The sequence below is a fragment of the Rhinolophus sinicus genome, chromosome 3 (assembly GCF_057876585.1).
Source record: "Rhinolophus sinicus isolate RSI-liver-muscle chromosome 3, RSI-T2T, whole genome shotgun sequence".
NCBI lineage: Eukaryota > Metazoa > Chordata > Mammalia > Chiroptera > Rhinolophidae > Rhinolophus > Rhinolophus sinicus.
The window spans coordinates 119653563-119673184 of NC_142503.1; the positions used below are offsets into that span (position 1 = coordinate 119653563).

General features: G+C 39.4%; 1 protein-coding gene across 16 annotated transcripts in view; it reads right to left on the reverse strand.

The window, feature by feature from the left end:
- Positions 1-19622, reverse strand: part of NPAS3 (neuronal PAS domain protein 3) — an 850141-nt gene that overhangs the window by 299557 nt on the left and 530962 nt on the right. The window lies entirely within an intron of this gene.

Consider the following 19622-nt stretch of genomic DNA (forward strand, 5'->3'; position numbering starts at 1 on the left):
AAAAAAAAAAACAAATTACAAAAACAGAATGGCATACCCATACTTTTAAACAATGACAATAACAATAACCATAGCTTTTATGCCTAAGCATGTCTGTGATCCTTAAAACTCTGGCTCTCCGAGCCCAAGTCTCCTTCAGGTTGGATCCCTGTAGGCGCAGGTCTGAGTCTGGCCCCATCCCCAACTTCTGTGGGTCTCCCCAGCTGAAACATTACTGATCTAGTTTCATGGCATAATCTCCAAGTTGGGAAGCTGTTTTGAGAAAATAAATCTCCCAACACAAGACCTAAGGGCAGAAACATCAAAGTCAACAAATTCCATCATTCTCAAGGGGGCACCTGTGGGATGCATGGGCTTTGGTTTAACAACTCAACACCGCACACACATTGACGAGTGGGCATAGCAGGACTAATAGGTATTTTTCTAGGCTGGCAGAATACATAAAAAATAGAAACGTCACTGATGAAACTGTTCCTTTAACGTTCGGGGTTTCTCGAAGGCTGTTTTGGAAGTGCCCATTCTCCTGGTGCTTGCTGTGAAGTGGAGGCCTGTTCTCAGCTCTGGCACTGAGCTGGGCTCCAAGGTGGGTCATAGGAACAGAGCTCTGATTGACACAATATAATTTGGAGCCATTACAATGTATTGTATGTAGGACATTACTGTGAAGCTCTTAATATGCAGAATTTTGCATAGTATGAATGCTAATCATTTTTACGATGATGCTATTCATATAATATGTAATACTTGCTAAACAAAATTATGAAACATAATTACTGCTCAGACACAGTTGCTGCTTTCACTCCTCAAAAAGCCAGTCATTTAAAATTGTGTTTTCTTTAAATAAATGGCAACAATCCCCGCTAAAGACTATGTGCCTAGATAATTTCCTTTTCAAAAAAGGAGTCTTTTTATCTTTAGTGACTGACAAAACATCCTTTATGAAAGGTTTATAACTCAGCCATTTAAATTTGCTTCAGGCTGAAATTTGGCATACAACTTCTCATCCTGGGAGCACAGTTTTTATTTTACTAAATTTTAGTGAAATTGGTTTGGCTGGTTTTTAGTCACAGGGAAGCAAAGGGGCTAGCTCCTCCCTCTAGTTTCAGCTAGATAATGACAGAGCCCTAATTATAGACCATCTCTGCTTGCCTCTCACAGCAGGCGGAGGTAACATGGAGGATGCCTGAATGAGTGCACATGTGTCTGCTTGTACACAACATGTGGGTGTGCAAACACACACAGAAAGGTCGGTGAGAAAGTTCCCTTTCATTCTACCTCGAGTTGAACTGAAGAGCAAATCTACGGTTTCAGAGTCACAGAGTGATGCCCTCAAATTGCTCCCCAAGGAACAGCTCAGAGACAAGACAATTTCTTTCTTCTGGCAAGAGTACAAATTAGGAGGGGGAGAAAAAGAATGAAAAACTATGGGTGCAAACAGAACTTAACCATAATACATTCCCTTGCTTTTCAGAAGGTATTTAAAGAGGTTGTAGTAGTTTCATGAATTTGTGAGGGGGCAGAAGAAAGCAAGTTCAGTAAACATCACAAAAATAGGGCTTACATTTCAATTTGCCACCAGAATGATTACGAGAAGTTTCCTGGGATGTGTAAACTAACTTGTCAAATGAAAGAAAAACAGAGCAGCGGATGGTTTCTGAGCACGAAGCTAAATAACTTTAGTTGTAAGAAAAATAATATAACTGTAAAACTCTCCTCCTCAGATCAGCATATCTTGAGAGGAGTTTTAAAAACAAACAAAAGGTATATCCTTGAGTGCTGGAATACCATAAATCAAGGTTAAGGGACAGTGTGGATCTAACAAATACAGTGACAGGTTAAGATCAAGGGATACCTTGACATTCTCCTCAAAAAGGTCAATCTAACTGGTCTGCAATGTAAAAATGAAGAGCCTGCCATCATTGGCATGGCAAAAGGTCAGACCCCAGCCGATTGGTGATAGAATTATCAAATTAACCAATCGATGTGTGTGAGTAATAGATGTAAGCAACCCTCTGGGAGGGCCACAGGGCAAATGCCAGCTCATCAATAACACGTCGGTGTGGACAGGAAGCTCCCTGCTTCAATCCATGTCCCCTCTATTACCAAGAGGAGCCAAGCCATGTCCAATGAGTATCCTATTTACATATCACATGCTAAAAGTGTTGAAAGGCCAATGCTTTAAACGTTATTAGTCCTTCACTGAAATCTCTACTCATCTCCATAGAATAAGTGCCATCCTGGGTAGAGAAAAGCACAAGCAAGGATCCTCTTTGCATGAGAAAGACATTCATCTCCCCCTAAGTAAATAAAAAGAATAGACTCTTCCTCTACTTGCTCTTATCAGATTCAGGGCCAGACTCCATTAGTAAAAACATTTTTACCTGTGGCAGTTAGAGGTATGTAAACCTCATGCTTGACTGGGAGCCGACTTTTGCATTGTTTAAAAAAACAATAATAAAGATGCACCTATTATCACAGCAACATTGAAATCTTTCAGAGGTATTATCACAGTGGGGGTGATAACAGTTCTCACTACTAATTAGGGATTTACTCTCCATCAATATGTGAGCGCAAGTCCTATTAATGTTAATGGGGTTACACGTCTGTATTGAAGGCAGCATAGATCCCTAAGTGAGTGCGATTATCACCAGGCCGGAGAACATCTCTGAATGTTTGCACAGCACTTTGACTATAGGACTTTCTTGACATAACCCCAAGGAAAACTCAAATTTCAGCCTAGTGGACCCAGTTACAGTAGTTTTGGCAACATACAGCACACGGCTTACATAATTACAATAAAACTGGGTGAAAAAAAATTGGCTGAGCAACTTGGATGCTTGGTTTAGACATACCTTTGGATATGTGTACATCTCAGCAAAGATAATTCACACACACTCACACTCACTCACTAACATTTTCTGCCAGAGATGGCAATATGTAAATACTGACAGCGCTTTTGTCTTATAAATTAGTATGCTTAGCCATTTACTCCCATAAGCAATGCTTAGGGAATAAGAAGACTAAAGTATTATAGTCAAGAATAAAGTATTATTGCTCTTAGTAATAAAAAAATATGTTTATCAGGCTTGTCCTCTGAAGGTGAACCAGAATAACTCAGGATATTTATTTAAAGATGTTTAAAACGTTGTGCGAATATGATGTTAGAGCTGCACTAATGTGGTAAGCCAGTGACCACATTTGGCTACTGGAATTAATTAAAATTAAAGAAAACTTAAAATTCAGTTCCTCAGTTGCATTAGCTGCATTCCTAGCGTTCAACAGCCACCTATGGCTAGTGCCTGTTATATTCGTGCAAAATAGAACATTTCCCCCACCCCCCAGAAAATTCCACTGGACAACACTGTCTAGAGACCTCGCACAGTCTTGCCTCATAAAGGACGTGCACAGCCGAGTCTTAGATCTGGACACTCGGGCTTGATACTTAGCCCCAATACAACGCGGCATCAATCTCTTCTCTATATTCCTGACGAGGCAATGAGAAAAGAGTAACAACAACTATTTACCTCTTACAGTCATGTAACAAGAGGACTGGTTTTGGAAATAGCGAAGAAATGGATTTTCTATATGTATCAATTTTCATTTGCATTTTGGAGGATTTGTTCACAAAAACTTCTCACCAGGTCCTAAAATACACTGTTTCTGAAGTTGCTTGTGTCTTACACCTGGAATCGTGGTAGGATTGGGCAATCTGTGCTGAGGTGAAAAGACAGGAAGTAGAATAGATAGGGAGCTGCTGCCCCTGCTGTTATAGGGAAGAACTGGATTTATCCGCTCTGGACTAGGGTTCAGCACTCCGGGTCAGTCTAACTGGTCTCCCAGAATAAATATGCTTTCGGGTTGCCAGGCCCGGTGGTGCTACTGGCAGCGGCATCTGAGGCTCTCTAGGAGGGGGGCTTGCTCCTGAACTCGAATTCATTCTCTGCCAGGTGCAGAAAGCAAACAGGGAGGTAAACAAATACAGAAAGCCTCGATTTGTTCCAGCGCGGTGCAGGGTGATGGAATGACTGTGCACGTTGTGTGTGCCACTGCACCTCTCTTCCCGCCTTCTAAGGATCTCAGTTCATGTGCCTGCCCTTCCATTTTATCAGCATTAAAAATGACATGACAACCAACGAGGTCTGGTTGCAGAAGCTGTAAGTAAGCTGTCACCCTTCCCCAAAACTCCATGGAAATATGGAATATCTAACCATCTCTGAACAAGCTCAAGGTTCTAGATTAATGAAGGGCATTAACAAGGCACTGATGTGAGGAAGTACAACCTACTTACAATGTCACTGTACACTGTTCAATGGATCCTGAAGAAAAATTAACAGAGGCAATGATAAGGAAGGGAAAAAAAAAAAAAAAAAAAGGAAATGTAACTGGATTTAAATGGTAATTTCAAATGGCATAAAAATGTTTAGCAATTTTCTCTCCAATGTCATAAGGTATTTATTTAGTAATATAAAACCAAAAAGCTATGAAAAATTGATCAGGCAAATAATGGGCTCAAAATTTATAGGCAACATGTCTCCATATTTAATATGAGATTGTTTACTTGTCCATGAAACAAATATATCCAGGGTAAGTCACTGTCTTCAGTGATGCCCAGACACAAAATCTATAAGCCCTTATTACTCTGACTTTGTCTTGAACAAAGAGAACTTTTTTCCTTAACAGAAAAGATCCTACTTTGTGAATATGGCAAAGCCAAGCCCCAAAGCAACAAAAACAGCTCACATTATTTCAGTGAAAACAATGCATTTCTAATTAAAACTCCTCCACTGCAACCTTTGGCTCCAACATTCCTGAAACATACCGAGAACTCTCGATCTGAGCAGATGAAAAATCAATAAAAAGCAGATCAACAATGCTGAGGTATTGAATTGGACCTACATGTTCTGTTTGAATCTCCGACTCATAAAACAGTATTACAAAACAAGCATGTACCACTCAGCAGGAAACTCGACAATCTAATCATCTCCCCTATTCTGAGGCCAGACAATTTATAATATGTTCTGGAGGTTACTCTTCTTGCACTTGAAACAGCAGCATTCATATCTGCCAAAATGTAGCACAACCCATTGTGTTTCAACCAAAAGAAAAAGATAAATAAGGAATCATAAAAGGCTCTATTAAAGCACAACTAATTTGAGTAATCATGAATGGTAGTTGTTAAGTATTAAAGTACAAGTGTGCCTTCTTTTAAAATGGAGGACTGGATGTTATATTTTATTAGCATGGCTTTTTGCTGATGTATTTTCTTTTTCCATTATTGGAATGTGTGATTTTTATTGAATAACTTGTGGCTGTTTTTTTTTTTTTTTTTTTTTTTTTTAAATAAAATATATAACATTTTCTGTATTGACACGGTCTCTGCTTTCAATGAAAGCAATCTAAGCCCCAGGATTCTATCACAATTCCTTTTGATACAGGCATATTCCTATATTTAGTACTGTATTCACTGTCAGTTTTGTGTTAGTATGAAGTCTGAACTCAAGGAAACAAAAGTCCTACACAACTTTTGTCAATCCCAAAGAGTAGAAATTGCATGTAGATTATTTGTATGCAGTCTCTCAGTTTATTTAAATTCAATTCCACTAAAAATCAAAGAAATAAAAATTTAATCCTAGTCCACTTTGTTAATGCACATCGGACACCTATGAAAGGAAAACAAAACAGAACCCTCTTTGACACTAAATATCACCAGAGTATTTATTCAAAGTTACATTTGGCAGTTTTACTGTCACCTTCAAAGCAGATTAAGGGCTTACTGCTATAGCACTCAGGCAGAAAGGGTGCGATTTTTAGCTTGCTTGCTTTGTAATATGAGCATCTTTAAAAAGAACAGCAAAATCACTGCCCATATTCACACTTCCTGCACATGCTGCTGTTTTACACTCTCATACGGTGCCTCAATATGGAAAGCACGTCTTCCACACATATAGCACCGATGGGTGAGAATGTAAACTAAAACTAAAGCACATCCCTCCAGTTCTTCCAGCTCCCAGCACACCTACTACTGTGCCAGCAAGGCCATAGGGAAGCCCTCCACTTGGTTTTCCAGACTAGGGTGACGATCTGATTTACAGGCGTTAAAGAAAACAAATGCTCTCAGCTGTAGGACAAGCAGCCCTGTTTAGTAAAACCCCCAAATGTCCTAAGCCAGTTCTAGGGATATGATGAACCCATTCAGGAAAATGTTACCTATATGTGTTAATGTATTCCGACAGAAGTGATAACCCTAACCTTTAGTATACATTCAGTTTGAGTTGCCTAGGTCCCTAAAGCCAGATTTGGGGGGAACTTCCTGGGAACCAAACAGCCTCCCTCTCTGACTAATATGAAGGCACTAGTGTAGTGTCTTCATGTCAGGTCTATAGCATGCATGGAAATAAAAACTTTGAGACTGTATATGATGGGGTGGGGAAATAGAGGATATGATGTGAGAGACAGCAAGAGAAAGAGAAGGACATGTGTAGATTGGTCACTCCATGAGGTTTTCCAATAAGCTAGGACCCAATAACATTCAAAGCCACACAACGGGCACTGCCAATCAAAAAGGTCAAGTGGGTATTAGCGGGAAGAATTCTGAGCACCATTGAAGAGTCATACAATTTGGTTCCTAAGTATGTTTGTGTAATGAAGCAAGCGATGGATAGGATTTAGAGTAAGGAACCCTGAATGTGGAGTCAAGAGGTGAGCCTTATCACTTCTGTGCCGGTTTTCCTCCTAGTGTGTGTGGTTCCCTCTCAGGTCCTGCCCAGACTCCTTTTTGGTGGCCTCTAGTACTGGGGTACACCAAGACCCAGTCCCTCACCCTCTGCTCTTCTGGACCTCCTGAGTGTTCCCGGCCATTCCCATAGTTTTAAGTATCTTCTTTATGTCAGTCTCTCTTACATGTATCTCTGCAGACCAGACTATCCCTCTGATCTCCAGACTCAAATACCTCACTGCCTTTACGACATCTCCACAGTGTCTCAAGTCTTCTCCAACTTAACATATCCCAAATGGTTCTCTGTGTTTTTTTAAATAGATTTTAATTTTAGAACAATTTTAGGTTCACAGAACAAAATTAAGAGGAAAGTACAGAGATTTCCATATGCCTCCTACCCCCACAGCCTTCTCCATTATCAAAATCCATCAGCAGAGTGGTATAATTGCCATAATCGATGAATCTACATTGACATGTCATTATTGCTCCGAGTCCATAGTTTACCTTGAGGTTCACTCTTGGTGTTGTACCTTCTCTGGGTTTGCACAAATGTATAACGACACGTATGCACCATTATAGTACCATACAGAGTATTTCTACTGTCCTAAAAATACTCTGTACTTGGCCTATTCATCTCTCCCCCCACCACGTCAACCCCTGGTCTTTTCATTATCTCTGTAGTTTGGCCTTTTCCAGAATGTCATATAGTTGGAATCATACACTATGTAGTCTTTTCAGATGGGCTTTTCTCACTTAGTAATATGCAATTACTCCATATCTTTTCATGGCTCGATAGCCCATTTCTTTTTAGTGATGAATAATACTCCAATGTCTGGATGTATCACAGCTTATTTATCCATTCACCTACTGAAGGACGTCTTGGTTGCTTCCAAATTTTTGGCAATTATGAATAAATATCCCTGTGCAGGATTTTGTGTGGCCATAAGTTTTCAGCTTATTTGGGTTAATAACAAGGAGCGTGATGTCTGGATCATTTGGTAAGAGTATATTCAGTTTTTATTTTTTTATTTTTTTTATTGGGGTGACAATTGTTAGTAAAATTTAGTAAAATTACATAGATTTCAGGTGTACAATTCTGTATTACATCATCTATAAATCCCATTGTGTGTTCACCACCCAGAGTCAGTTCTCCTTCCATCACCATACATTTGATCCCCCTTACCCTCATCTCCCAACCCCCCACCTCCCTTACCCTCTGGTAACCACTAAACTATTGTCTGTGTCTATAAGTTTTTGTTTCTCATATGTTTGTTTGATTCTTTTGTTGTTTTTGGTTTATATACCACATATCAGTGAAATCACATGGTTCTCTGCTTTTTCTGTCTGACTTATTTCGCTTAGCATTGTACTCTCCATGTTGTCCACCCATGTCGTCACAAATGTTCCTATATCATCTTTTCTTACCACCAAATAGTATTCCATCGTGCATATATATCACAACTTCTTTATCCATTCATCTATCGAAGGACACTTTGGTTGTTTCCATGTCTTGGCCACCGTAAACAAAGCTGCAATGAACATTGGAGCACACATGTCTTTATGGATAAGTGTTTTCAGATTTTTTTGGGTAGATACCCAGGACAGGGATTGCTGGGTCATATGGTAATTCTATTCGTAATTTTTTGAGGAACCTCCACACTGCCTTCCATAGCGGTTGCACCAATCTGCATTCCCACCAATAGTGTATGAGGGTTCCTATTTCTCCACAGCCTCTCCAACACTTGTTGCTATTTGTCTTGTTGATGATAGCCATTCTGACTGGGGTGAGGTGATATCTCATTGTGGTTTTTATTTGCATTTCTCTGATGATTAGTGATGTTGAGCATTTTTTCATATGTCTATTTGCCATTTATATGTCCTCTTTGGAGAAATATCTCTTCGGGTCGTCTGCCTATTTTTCAATTGGGTTGTTTGTTTTTTTGTTGTTGAGTTTCTTGAGTTCCTTGTATATTTTGGATATTAGCCCCTTATTGGAGGCACTGTTTGCAAAAATCTTTTTTTTTTTAAATTTATTGGGGTGACAATTGTTAGTAAAATTACATAGATTTCAGGTGTACAATTCTGTATCACATCATCTATAAATCCCATTGTGTGTTCACCATCCAGAGTCAGTTCTCCTTCCATCACCATATATTTGATCCCCCTTACCCTCATCTCCCACCCCCCACCCAAAATCTTCTCCGATTCAGTTGGTTGCCTCTTTATTTTGTCGATGGTTTCTTTTGTTGTGCAGAAGCTTTTAAATTTCATATAGTCCCATTTGTTTATTTTAGCTTTTACTTCCCTTGCCTTTGTAGTCAAATTAAAATGCTCTTTGAATCCAAGGTCCATAAGTTTAGTACCTATGTTTTTTTCTATGCAGTTTATTGTGTCAGGTCTTATGCTTAAGTCTTTGATCCATTTTGAATTAATTTCGGTACATGGTGACATATAGCAGTCCAGTTTCATTCTTTTGCACATGGCTATCCAATTCTCCCAGCACCATTTATTGAAGAGGCTGTCTTTTCTCCATTGTAAGTTTTTTGCTTCTTTGTCAAAAATTATCTGTCCATATTTATGTGGTTTTATTTCTGGGCTCTCAATTCTATTCCATTGGTCTATGTGTCTGTTTTTCTGCCAATACCATGCTGTTTTGATTATTGTAGCCCTGTAGTACCAGCTAAAGTCAGGGAGTGTGATACCTCCAGTATTGTTCTTTTTTCTTAAGATTGCTTTGGCTATTCAGGGTCTTTTGCAGTTCTAAGCAAATCTGATGATTTTTTGTTCTACTTCTTTAAAAAATGCCATTGGGATTTTGATGGGGATTGCATTAAATCTGTATATTGCTTTGGGTAATATGGCCATTTTAACTATGTTGATTCTTCCAATCAATGAGCATGGAGTATCTTTCCATTTCTTTGTGTCTTCTTCAATTTCTTTCAAAAATGTCTTATAGTTTTTAGCATATAGGTTTTTCACATCCTTGGTTAAGTTTATTCCTAGGTATTTTATTCTTTTTGCTGCAATTGCAAAAGGAATTGTTTTTTTGTATTTCTTTTTCTGAGATTTCATTGTTAGTATATAGGAATGCAATGGACTTTTGTACGTTGATTTGTAGCCAGTAACTTTACTGTATTCGTTGATTGTTTCTAACAGCTTTTTGGTGGAGTCTTTATGGTTTTCTATATATAGCATCATGTCATCTGCAAAGAGTGACAATTTAACTTCTTCATTACCAACTTGGATGCCTTTTATTTCTTTCTCTTGCCTGATTGCTCTGGCAAGGACTTCCAACACTATGTTGAAAAGCAGGGGTGATAGGGGACATCCCTGTCGTTTTTCTGAATGTAGAGCAAAGGACTTCAGTTTTTCACCATTAATTATGAGATTAGCTGAGGGTTTGTCATATATGGCCTTTATTATGTTAAGGTATTTTCCTTTTATACCTATTTTATTAAGTGTTCTAATCATAAATGGATGTTGTATCTTGTCAAATGCTTTTTCTGCATCAATTGATATAATCATATGATTTTTGTCCTTTATTTTGTTTATGTGATGTATCACATTGATGGATTTGCGGATGTTGAACCATCCTTGTGCCCCGGGGATGAACCCCACTTGGTCGTGATGAATAATCTTTTTAATGCACTGTTGTATTCGATTTGCTAGAGTTTTGTTTAGGATTTTTGCATCTGTATTCATCAGAGATATTGGTTTGAAGTTTTCTTTTTTTGTGTTGTCCTTACCAGGTTTTGGTATCAGGGTAATGTTGACCTCATAAAATGAGTTTGGGAGTACTGTCTCTTCTTCAATTTTTTGGAAGAGTTTGAGCAGGATTGGTATTAGATCCTCTTTGAAGGTTTGGTAGAATTCACTAGTGAAGCCATTTGATCCAGGACTTTTGCTTTTGGGAAGGTTTTGGATGACTGATTCAATTTCATTACTGGTGATCGGTCTGTTTAGATTTTCTAGTTCTTCATGGTTCAGCCTAGGAAGGCTATATGTTTCTAAGTACTTGTCCATTTCTTCTAGGTTATTGAATTTGGTGGCATATAGTCCTTCATAGTATTCTTGGATGATCCTTTGTATTTCTGTGGTGTCCGTGATAACTTCCCCTTTTTCGTTTCTGATTTTGTTAATTAGTGTCTTCTCTCTTTTATCTTAGCAAGTCTAGCCAAGGGTTTGTCAATTTTGCTAATGTTTTCAAAGAACCAGGTCTTTGTTACATTAATTTTTTCTATTGTCTTTTTGTTTTCTATTTCATTTAGTTCTGCTCTGATTTTTGTTATTTCCTTTCTTCTGCTGACCTTGGGTTTCATTTGTGCTTCTTTTTCTAGTTCTTTAAGGTGTAATGTAGGTTATTTATTTGGGATTTTTCTTGTTTCTTGAGATAGGCCTGTAATGACATAAATTTTCCTCTTTAAACTGCTTTCGCTGCATCCCAAAAATTTTGGTAGGATGTATTTTCATTGTCATTTGTTTCTATGTATCTTTTGATCTCTCCTCTAATTTCTTCTTTGATCCAGTCGTTCTTTAAACGTATGTTGTTTAATCTCCATGTATTTGTGTTTTTTCCTGCTTTCTTTTGGCAGTTGATATCCAATTTCAAAGCCTTGTGATCAGAGAATATGCTTGGTATGATTTCAATCTTCTTAAATTTGCTGAGGCTGATTTTATGTCCCAAAATATGGTCTATCATTGAGAATGTTCCACGTACACTAGAAAAAAATGTATAGTCTGATGTTTTAGGATGAAGTACTCTATCAATGTCAATTATGTCTATTTCATCTTATGTGTCATTTAGGGCTGCTATTTCGTTATTTATTTTCTGTTGGGATGATCTATCCATAGCTGTCAATGATGTATTTAAGTCCCCTGGTATAATTGTGTTTTGGTCAGTTTCTCCCTTTAGTTCTGTTAGTAGTTGCTTGGTATATCTCGGTGCTCCCTGATTGGGGGCATAAATATTGATGACTGTTATGTCTTCTTATTGTACAGTCCCCTTTACCATTATGAAATGTCCATCTTTGTCTCTTGTTACCTTTTTCACCCTAAAGTCTGTTTCATCTGATATCATTATGGCTACACCTGATTTTTTCTGGATACCATTTGCTTGGAGTGTCAATTTCCACCCTTTGACTTTGAGTCTATGCTTGTTCTTATAGCTGAGATGTGTCTCTTGGAGACAGCATATGGTTGGGTTTAGTTTTTTGATCCAATCTGCTACTCTGTGCCTTTTTATTGGTGAGTTCAGTCTATTTACATTTAGGGTGATTATTGATATGTGAGGATTTCCTGTCATTCTATCTTTAGTTTTCTGGTAAGGCTGTGTCTCCATTGTTTCTTTGCCTTTTTGTTGTGTATTATTTCTGTGTGGTAGTATTCTATGATGTTTCTCCCTGTTTCTTCTTTTATTACAGTATATATTTCAGTTCTGGGTTTTTTTTGAGTGGTTACCCTTAAGTTTATGTAAAAGAAAGTTTGATATTTAGAGTATTCCATTTTCTTCAGCACGCTTACTTTCTCCATTCCCATATTCCAGTTCAGGCCTGTACTCTCCCCCTTTTAATGTTTTGGTTGCCACAAATTGTCCCTGCTGATGGTGGTCGAATAGCCTCCTTTAGTATTTCTTGTAGTGCAGGTCGTGTATTAGAAAATTCCCTCAGCTTCTGTATGTGTGTCTGGAAAGGTCTTTAGTCCTCCTTCATATCTAACGGATATCTTTGCTGGATATATTATCCTTGGCTCATAATTTCTCTCTTTCAATAGTTTGAATATTTGGTTCCACTCCCTCCTGGCTCGTAGAGTTTCTGCTGAAAAATCTGATGATAATCTAATGGGCTTTCCTTTGTAGGTTACCGTCTTCTTTTCCCTGGCTGCCTTGAGGATTCTTTCTTTGTTGTTGATTTTAGACAGCTTCAATACAATGTGCCTTGGAGAAGGCCTGTTGGGATTGAGGTAATTAGGTGTTCTATTTGCTTCTTGGATTTGAGAATCCAGTTCTGTCCACAAGTTTGGGAATTTCTCATCGACCATTTGTTTGAATATACTCTCTGTTCCCTTCTCTCTTTCTTCTCCTTCTGGTATGTCCATTATTCTTATATTGCTCTTTCTGATGGAGTCAGAAAGTTCTTGTAGAGTTCTTTCATTTCTTTTAAGTCTCAAGTCTCTTTCTTCTTCTATTCGTGCCATTTCCAGGTTTCTATCTTCGATGTCACTGATTCTTTCCTCCATCTGGTCAACTCTACTACCTAAGCTGGCTATTTCATTCTTAATTTCTTCTATTGAGTTCTTAATCTCCAGAAATTCTATTTGGTTGTTTTTTAAAATTTCAGTCTCTTTCGTAAAATGCTCATGTTGTTCTTTGATTGTGTTTCTGAGTTCATTAAACTCCCTTTCTGTGTTTTCTTGCATCTTGTTGAGTTTTTTCAGAACTGAAATCTTGAATTCTCTGTCATTTAAGTCACATATTTCCATATCTTTAAGTTCCTTTTCTGGAGACTTTTCACTTTCTTTCTGAGCTGTCTTGTTGCTTTGGTTATTCATGGCAATTACTGATTTATTATTTCTCTTCCTAGACATCTACAGGAGTGGCTTCTGCAACAGATTGATAGGACGAGGTCTTTCTTTTGTTTTCCAGTACTTGTTGGTAGAATGTTTTATTTTCTCTCCGACTGCAGCCTTTTTTTCTCTCTCACACGGTAGTGCTATGTTTTCTCTGCATTATTCCAGCTTCTCACTCAATGGGGGGATTCCCTGTGAAACGGGCTTCTCCTCTGTTAATAGTTCGCTTGGGTCACAGGGCGCAGTGTCCATGTGGGTATGCGGAGAGCTTTTGAAGTTCCAAAGTTCTTCCTGCACCAGATTCAGAGCCCGTATGTTTCAGCAGTTCTGTTTACTCCTGCAGGGATCCGCCCAGATAGGTGGGGTCAGGGGCGGGGTGACTTGTGAGAGGTGGCCCAGAGCAATGGCAGCGACCACCACCACAGCCGGTCCTGCTTCCACAGCTCCCTCCCCTTTTCCGGAACTAGTTGGGCTGCGAATCTGTGTTTGCGGTCCACAGTTCTCAGAACAGCAAATATTCTGTTGTTTTGATCTGACACTGCTACTCTTCCACTTCTAGCACCGGGCAGGTGGGGGCGGGGCGAGCTCTGGGAGGGTAGGGAGGGGGCGGCTAGTCTCAGTGCCTAAGGCTTCCGTTCTCTGCTCGGCAGTGAGGGCTTAAACCCCCATTTTCAGCCTTCTTCCCTCAGTCTTTGCTCCGAGGTCTGTGCCGTGAGCGTTGGGTTCAGCCGTGTTATATGCTGTCCCCCCAGCCCTGTGGGCCATGAGCGGAGCCCTAGCAGTCTGAGTTCTTCCCTCTCCCGCAGCTGCGGTAGTTTCGGGAAGCAGTGAGCTTGGAGCACTGAGCGAGTTCTGCGTCCTGCACCGCCACAGCTCCGTCTCCGCACTTCTCCCTTCCCTCCTCCCCCACTCGCGCGATTCGCCCACTTTTAGGTGAATTCAGTAGTGTGCCTCTTCGTCTTGCCTGTCTGCTGTGCAGGGAGTCCTTTGTGGAGTTATTGTTGTTCGATTAGTTGTAAATTCCAGGGGAGATTTACAGAGGCTCACCTTACGCCGCCATTTTGATGACGTCTCCATATTTAGTTTTGAACGAAACCACCACACTGTCTTCCAAAGTGGTTGCCAAATGGCCCTGCAAATCCCTGCACTGCAAAGCTGTCCTCCTTCCCCTCCTCTCCCACATGGTAAATGGACCTGCCATTTGCCCGATAATTCAAGCTTAGGAGTCTCTTCCCTTACCCTCCCTAATAGGCGAGTGTGCAATAGCTTGTATTAATTCTACTTGTAAAGTTTATCTTGGTCCATTTCACTTTTCACTATCTCCCATGCCCCACCCTAGTTCAGCTCATGGTTCCCTCTCTTGGGGTTGTGTGCCAGAGCGTCCTAACTCCTCTCTTTGTACTCTCCTCTCTCCTTGCCCCTCTACAATCTGTTCTAATTGTAGACAAAGGAATGGCCTTTTTAAAACACAAAGCGGATGTCACTACCCTACTTAAATACAGTCATGGCTTTTCATGGTAGTTAACATAAAACCCAAAGACTCACCTGCAGTGATCCTCCTCGTTCTCCAAATGTAGCTTGTGCTACCTTCCTGCTTGTTCATTAAACTATGGTCATGCTTATTTCCTCTCCGTTTCCCAAAACTTCAAGTATCTCTTCACCTTGAGGCTATTTTTTTTGCTGTTTTCTGTCTGGCAATTCACTTTCTTACCCCAGTAACTTCATATCCTTCACTTCTCTACATGAATGTCCCTTTTTCTGAGGAGTGAGATCACCTTATCTAAAAAGGTTTTCCCTTGTGAGCCCCTATCTCAGTCTCTTATTACCATGATAGAACCGACACAGTTTATCAGTTTGGTGTGTGTGTGTGTGTGTGTGTGTGTGTGTGTGTTAGATGTGGCTCTCCCAGAATGAAAGTCCAGTCAGGGCAGACACTGCATCTTGTTTATCATTGAATCCCCCACCTTCAACATAACAGACACTGGACATGAAATGTTGAATGGATGAATGACCTTGCATGTCCATTTCACCCCGCTTCACATCCTTGTTCTCATCTCTCTAAGGCAGATACTATCCTAATGCTACCACTTTTCCAGGGTTGTTGGCAAAAGAAAATGAAAAGGCTTTTTAAAACAGATTAATGATTGTCTTGCACCTAGTGATAGATATGCATCTCTCCTCTATTCAAAAAATATCTTCCTACCATTCTGGAGCCCACTTATTTTTCTCTCCCTTTGAGTATGTTTCTTGACAGAATAACCCTATTTTGTAATTCTACTATTTTAATCCATTTTCTCCTTAGTTGCTTATAGTTTGAGTTTACCCCCTGATTCTAGATATGCTATTCTGCAACTGATGACCATTGAAATTGAATTTACAATACTGGGAGTACTTTTTTTGCTTTTAGCATTTTTCACTATTTCGGCCATACTGACTCTCTTGACCGTCCATACTTTCTATATACCCATGTTGCTGGGATTCTGCTCTCCAGGGCCCTCTGTCTCGTTCCCTGGAGCTCCTCTCTCCCTCCCTCCACACATTCCTCCTGATGGGGGTCGGCTTGGTTCCTTCTCCTGCTTCCTCTTTCTCAGCTGTGTCAGTCCACTGACTACCTCTCCATCTGAGTCCCTATCTCTACCTCTGACCTCTTTCTTCAGGGTTTGTTTCACATTTCAAAGTGCCATGATAGCCCCTCTTGGACATCGTGGTGATTATCTTAATGTCCCTACATGAGCTTACCATCTCACCCTCCAAAGCAGGTCCTCCTTCTTACTTTCCTGTAAGCAATATTTTACATGAAAGTAATTATGGCAACAACTCTCCCAATTATGCAAGTTTGAAGACATCAATTTCTTAACTCCTTCCTCTCCCTTCCTTTTCACGGCCAAGTTCTCGTTATTATTTCCACCTTCTCCTTTCCGGGTCACAATCTCTCTGCTCTAAGGAATAGCAAAAGACTTCAAATTGGGTTTCATCGTTTCTCCTCTGATCCACTGCATATGCCACTGCCAGGTTAATTTTCCTAAAGCTCAGTCTTGATCACGTCACTGTTCAGAAATCTTCATGACTTCCCATGCATAATAATTTTACATTTTCCAAGCTGACGTACTGTACTGCACTGTGGATTCCCGACCTCTCTTTCATCACCTTCTAATCCACTCCTCCTCCACACATCACCCTAGGCCTCACTCAGATGTTACTTCACAAACACAAACAGCACTCCTATGTGTCTGTTTGGGCTACAATTTGTTCATCCGTGAAATACCCTCCTTTGTTACCTCAGCCAGCAAAAGCTCTCTCTGCCCAGCTATCATGGTCCCTCTGGAAATGCTACCTCCTTCCATTAGCCTTTTTGGCCATCTCAACTAGATTCAAGCTCTCTGTTCTCTGATACAGATGGCACTTTGATTAGATCCTTCTTATGAAATTTTTCTTATTTTCCTTTGTGTTTGAATTATGGTTCTTTCCCCCTAGGCAACCGGAAACTCAGCTTCATAACTCTTGTAGAAACTAACAATGCTTTATCTACAGTGAATGCTTAATAAATATCTGTTGAATTAAATTCATTCATTCAATATATATATATGATATATATATATATATATATATATATATATATATATATATATATCATATATATATATATATGTATGATACTTGCAGACCTAGGAGACACAGCAATACTACAGAAAGGTAAGTCTGCGCTCTAATTGGAGAGGGAGAGATGGACAACAAACAACATCAAAAGCCAAGGAATTACAGAATATACCATATGCCACTCGATGTTACAGAAAATTAAGAAGACAAAAGGGGATGGGAAATGCAGGGGCTAAGGGGTGCGTCTTTATTTTAGGGTGATTTAGAAACACCTTCAATGACATGACATTTGAACAGAGACTTGCACAAAGTAAGAGGGTCAGATATGCCGCTTTCCAGAAGAGGGGGTTCTAGAAGTAGAAGAGCAAGGTCAAACACCCTACATTACAGATGTGCAGGGCAGTTTGAGGACACAGCCCTGACTTGGGAAAATGCCATCAGAGTGGTAGTGGGAAGCAGATCACGTAGACCCTTAAACTTGAAAGACAAATACAACTGTATCAGGCGTTATTATTCAATATGCTATGGTTAAATCATGAGCATCGCTCGAGAGCCAAAGATATTTAGAAACTAAACTTACTTGGTTCTTTTAATACATTACAAAAAGTCCACCCTCAGTTTAACATGGAATTTAAAAGAGGAAATTAGCACTGCTGTTTTCCTCAAAAGGCTTAGTTTACTAGCTGTAAAATGCAAAATAGATGTTCCTTGTTTCTGATCAAGCTGTTTTCCAAATAGCTGAAGAGGTGACTACAAAAAGAAAAAAAAAAGCATAATTCAGTAATAGGATATCTTAGATGAAATTCTCAGTTCACTCATATTTTAAGTCCTTTTAAAAATGACTATAATTTGCTCTAGCAAAGATATTTAAATATTTCCCTCTAGCCACTTGTAAATCTCATTTCTAATCTCAAAGCTCCTGTAATCAAGTCCTTGATAGTTTAAATAAAGCCTCCATTTGGGATTAAACTGCTATTGATATACATACTTATTTCTGATTTTATGTGATCTATGAGTGAGTATGTCTGAAATGCTTATCAAATAATCATAATTAAATGTATAATTTCAGAAAGATGATCCACTAATTTTAACTACTATGTCTGGGACTTGGTTAAGGGAATAAAGAAATCCGAAACAAAAATTTAAGTGGGCAATTATATTAAAAAATAATAATGCATTATGCATGCAAAGAAAAAAAAAATCAGCACTCTTACATCTGGAGAAAAAGCAAATTTATTCTTTAGTTTCTCTGGCCCAGAATTCTGGAGAACTCTGTTGTTATGTACAAATGGAACCTTCTCTTCCTTCCTCAGATGTAAGAAATTTTTCAATGTGTACCAATTATTTTAGACTCCTCCTAGGCAATATTGGGGAGAGTTTGACTTTTCTTCACCTCTTCAAATTTAACCACTGGAATAAACACCTCAAAACACATTGAGGATTCATCTGAGAGCATAAACAAACCAAGCATGAAGTCTCCCAATAGGAGGCCAAAGCAGTTTGAAAACTGCTGAACAGTATCAGGAAAGTGATATTCTTTGTCTCTATTCTTTTTAGTGAAATGTCTACTGAGTTTGGTCCAGATTGATGAGGTAACTAACACCTTGAAAGTTTAAAGGTTAGGTGAAGAAAAATTATACTGTAAAAGTGGGAATCTAGAGGCTCGTCTGAGGAGGGGCCATATCTGTCAAAAATCAGCTGGGCTCCTGAGCATATTGAGACACAGGCGTTTGGGTTGCTAGAATGTACTCTGACCGAGTTGATGAGTCAACTTACGAGTAAACATCTCGTCAAGCAAGACTACTAGAGAGTTTCAGAACTGAAAACTTGGGAGACAATTATTTTCCCTTCATATTATAGAAGAAGCATTGCAGCTCTGTGAGGTTTACTGAATCAATAGCCTAGTGTCACAACCAAATTCAGTCTCCTCTCTGTCAGTCCAGAACTGCCTCTGCTTACAGAAGTGTATTAAACAATTAATACAGATGTGATTAATTGTTTGAATACTGTCAGCTTCTGTGGTAATTCAGCAACACAGTCGTTTCTGCAAGTCTTCGTAGCAGCTAAGAAAGGAAGGCATGCTTTGGGCTGCAATTAGCTGAGGGAAAAATCAAGAAACAGCTGAGGATGCTGGACGGATGGGAAAATTTTTAAGGCAGGAATTCTGGGACAGTGGGAAAATGCTACTCACAATGGGCAGTCTTTAAACTTTCTATTTCCCTCCGTGATTTGCATCTGCACCAGAGTACCAGCCCAGTCCATACGAGATATTGTAAGAATCAGAAAAAATATGTTTCTTTCTCAAGTAAAAGATGCATTATTATGTGTCACACGATTTGGGCAACCATACAGTGAGGCCAGGCTGTTCTGCCTGGGGTTGCTTCCCAGAGCCCGAATGAGGTATCTGTTCTGGCTGCTGTGTGACACCAGCATACCTGCCCTACACTCTGTCTTGCTCATCTACACAATTAGAACATGGGAGCACAGGCTGCCCCTCCCCACTCACACACTGTGACTCCTTGCATGTGGCACCCTTGTTCAGTATGACACCTGAACATCGTATGTGGCTATCCTCCTGGGGATAGAAAGAACAAAGTCGAGAACAAACACAAATCCAAATAGGCTTCGGGGATTTGGATGGATTCTAACACAGAGAAAGCCAAGAGTGGGAAGATTTTGTGAAAAAAATAAAATTTTAAAATAAATGATCTTTATTGACCTTTTGTAGGTGTCAATTTTTATGAGA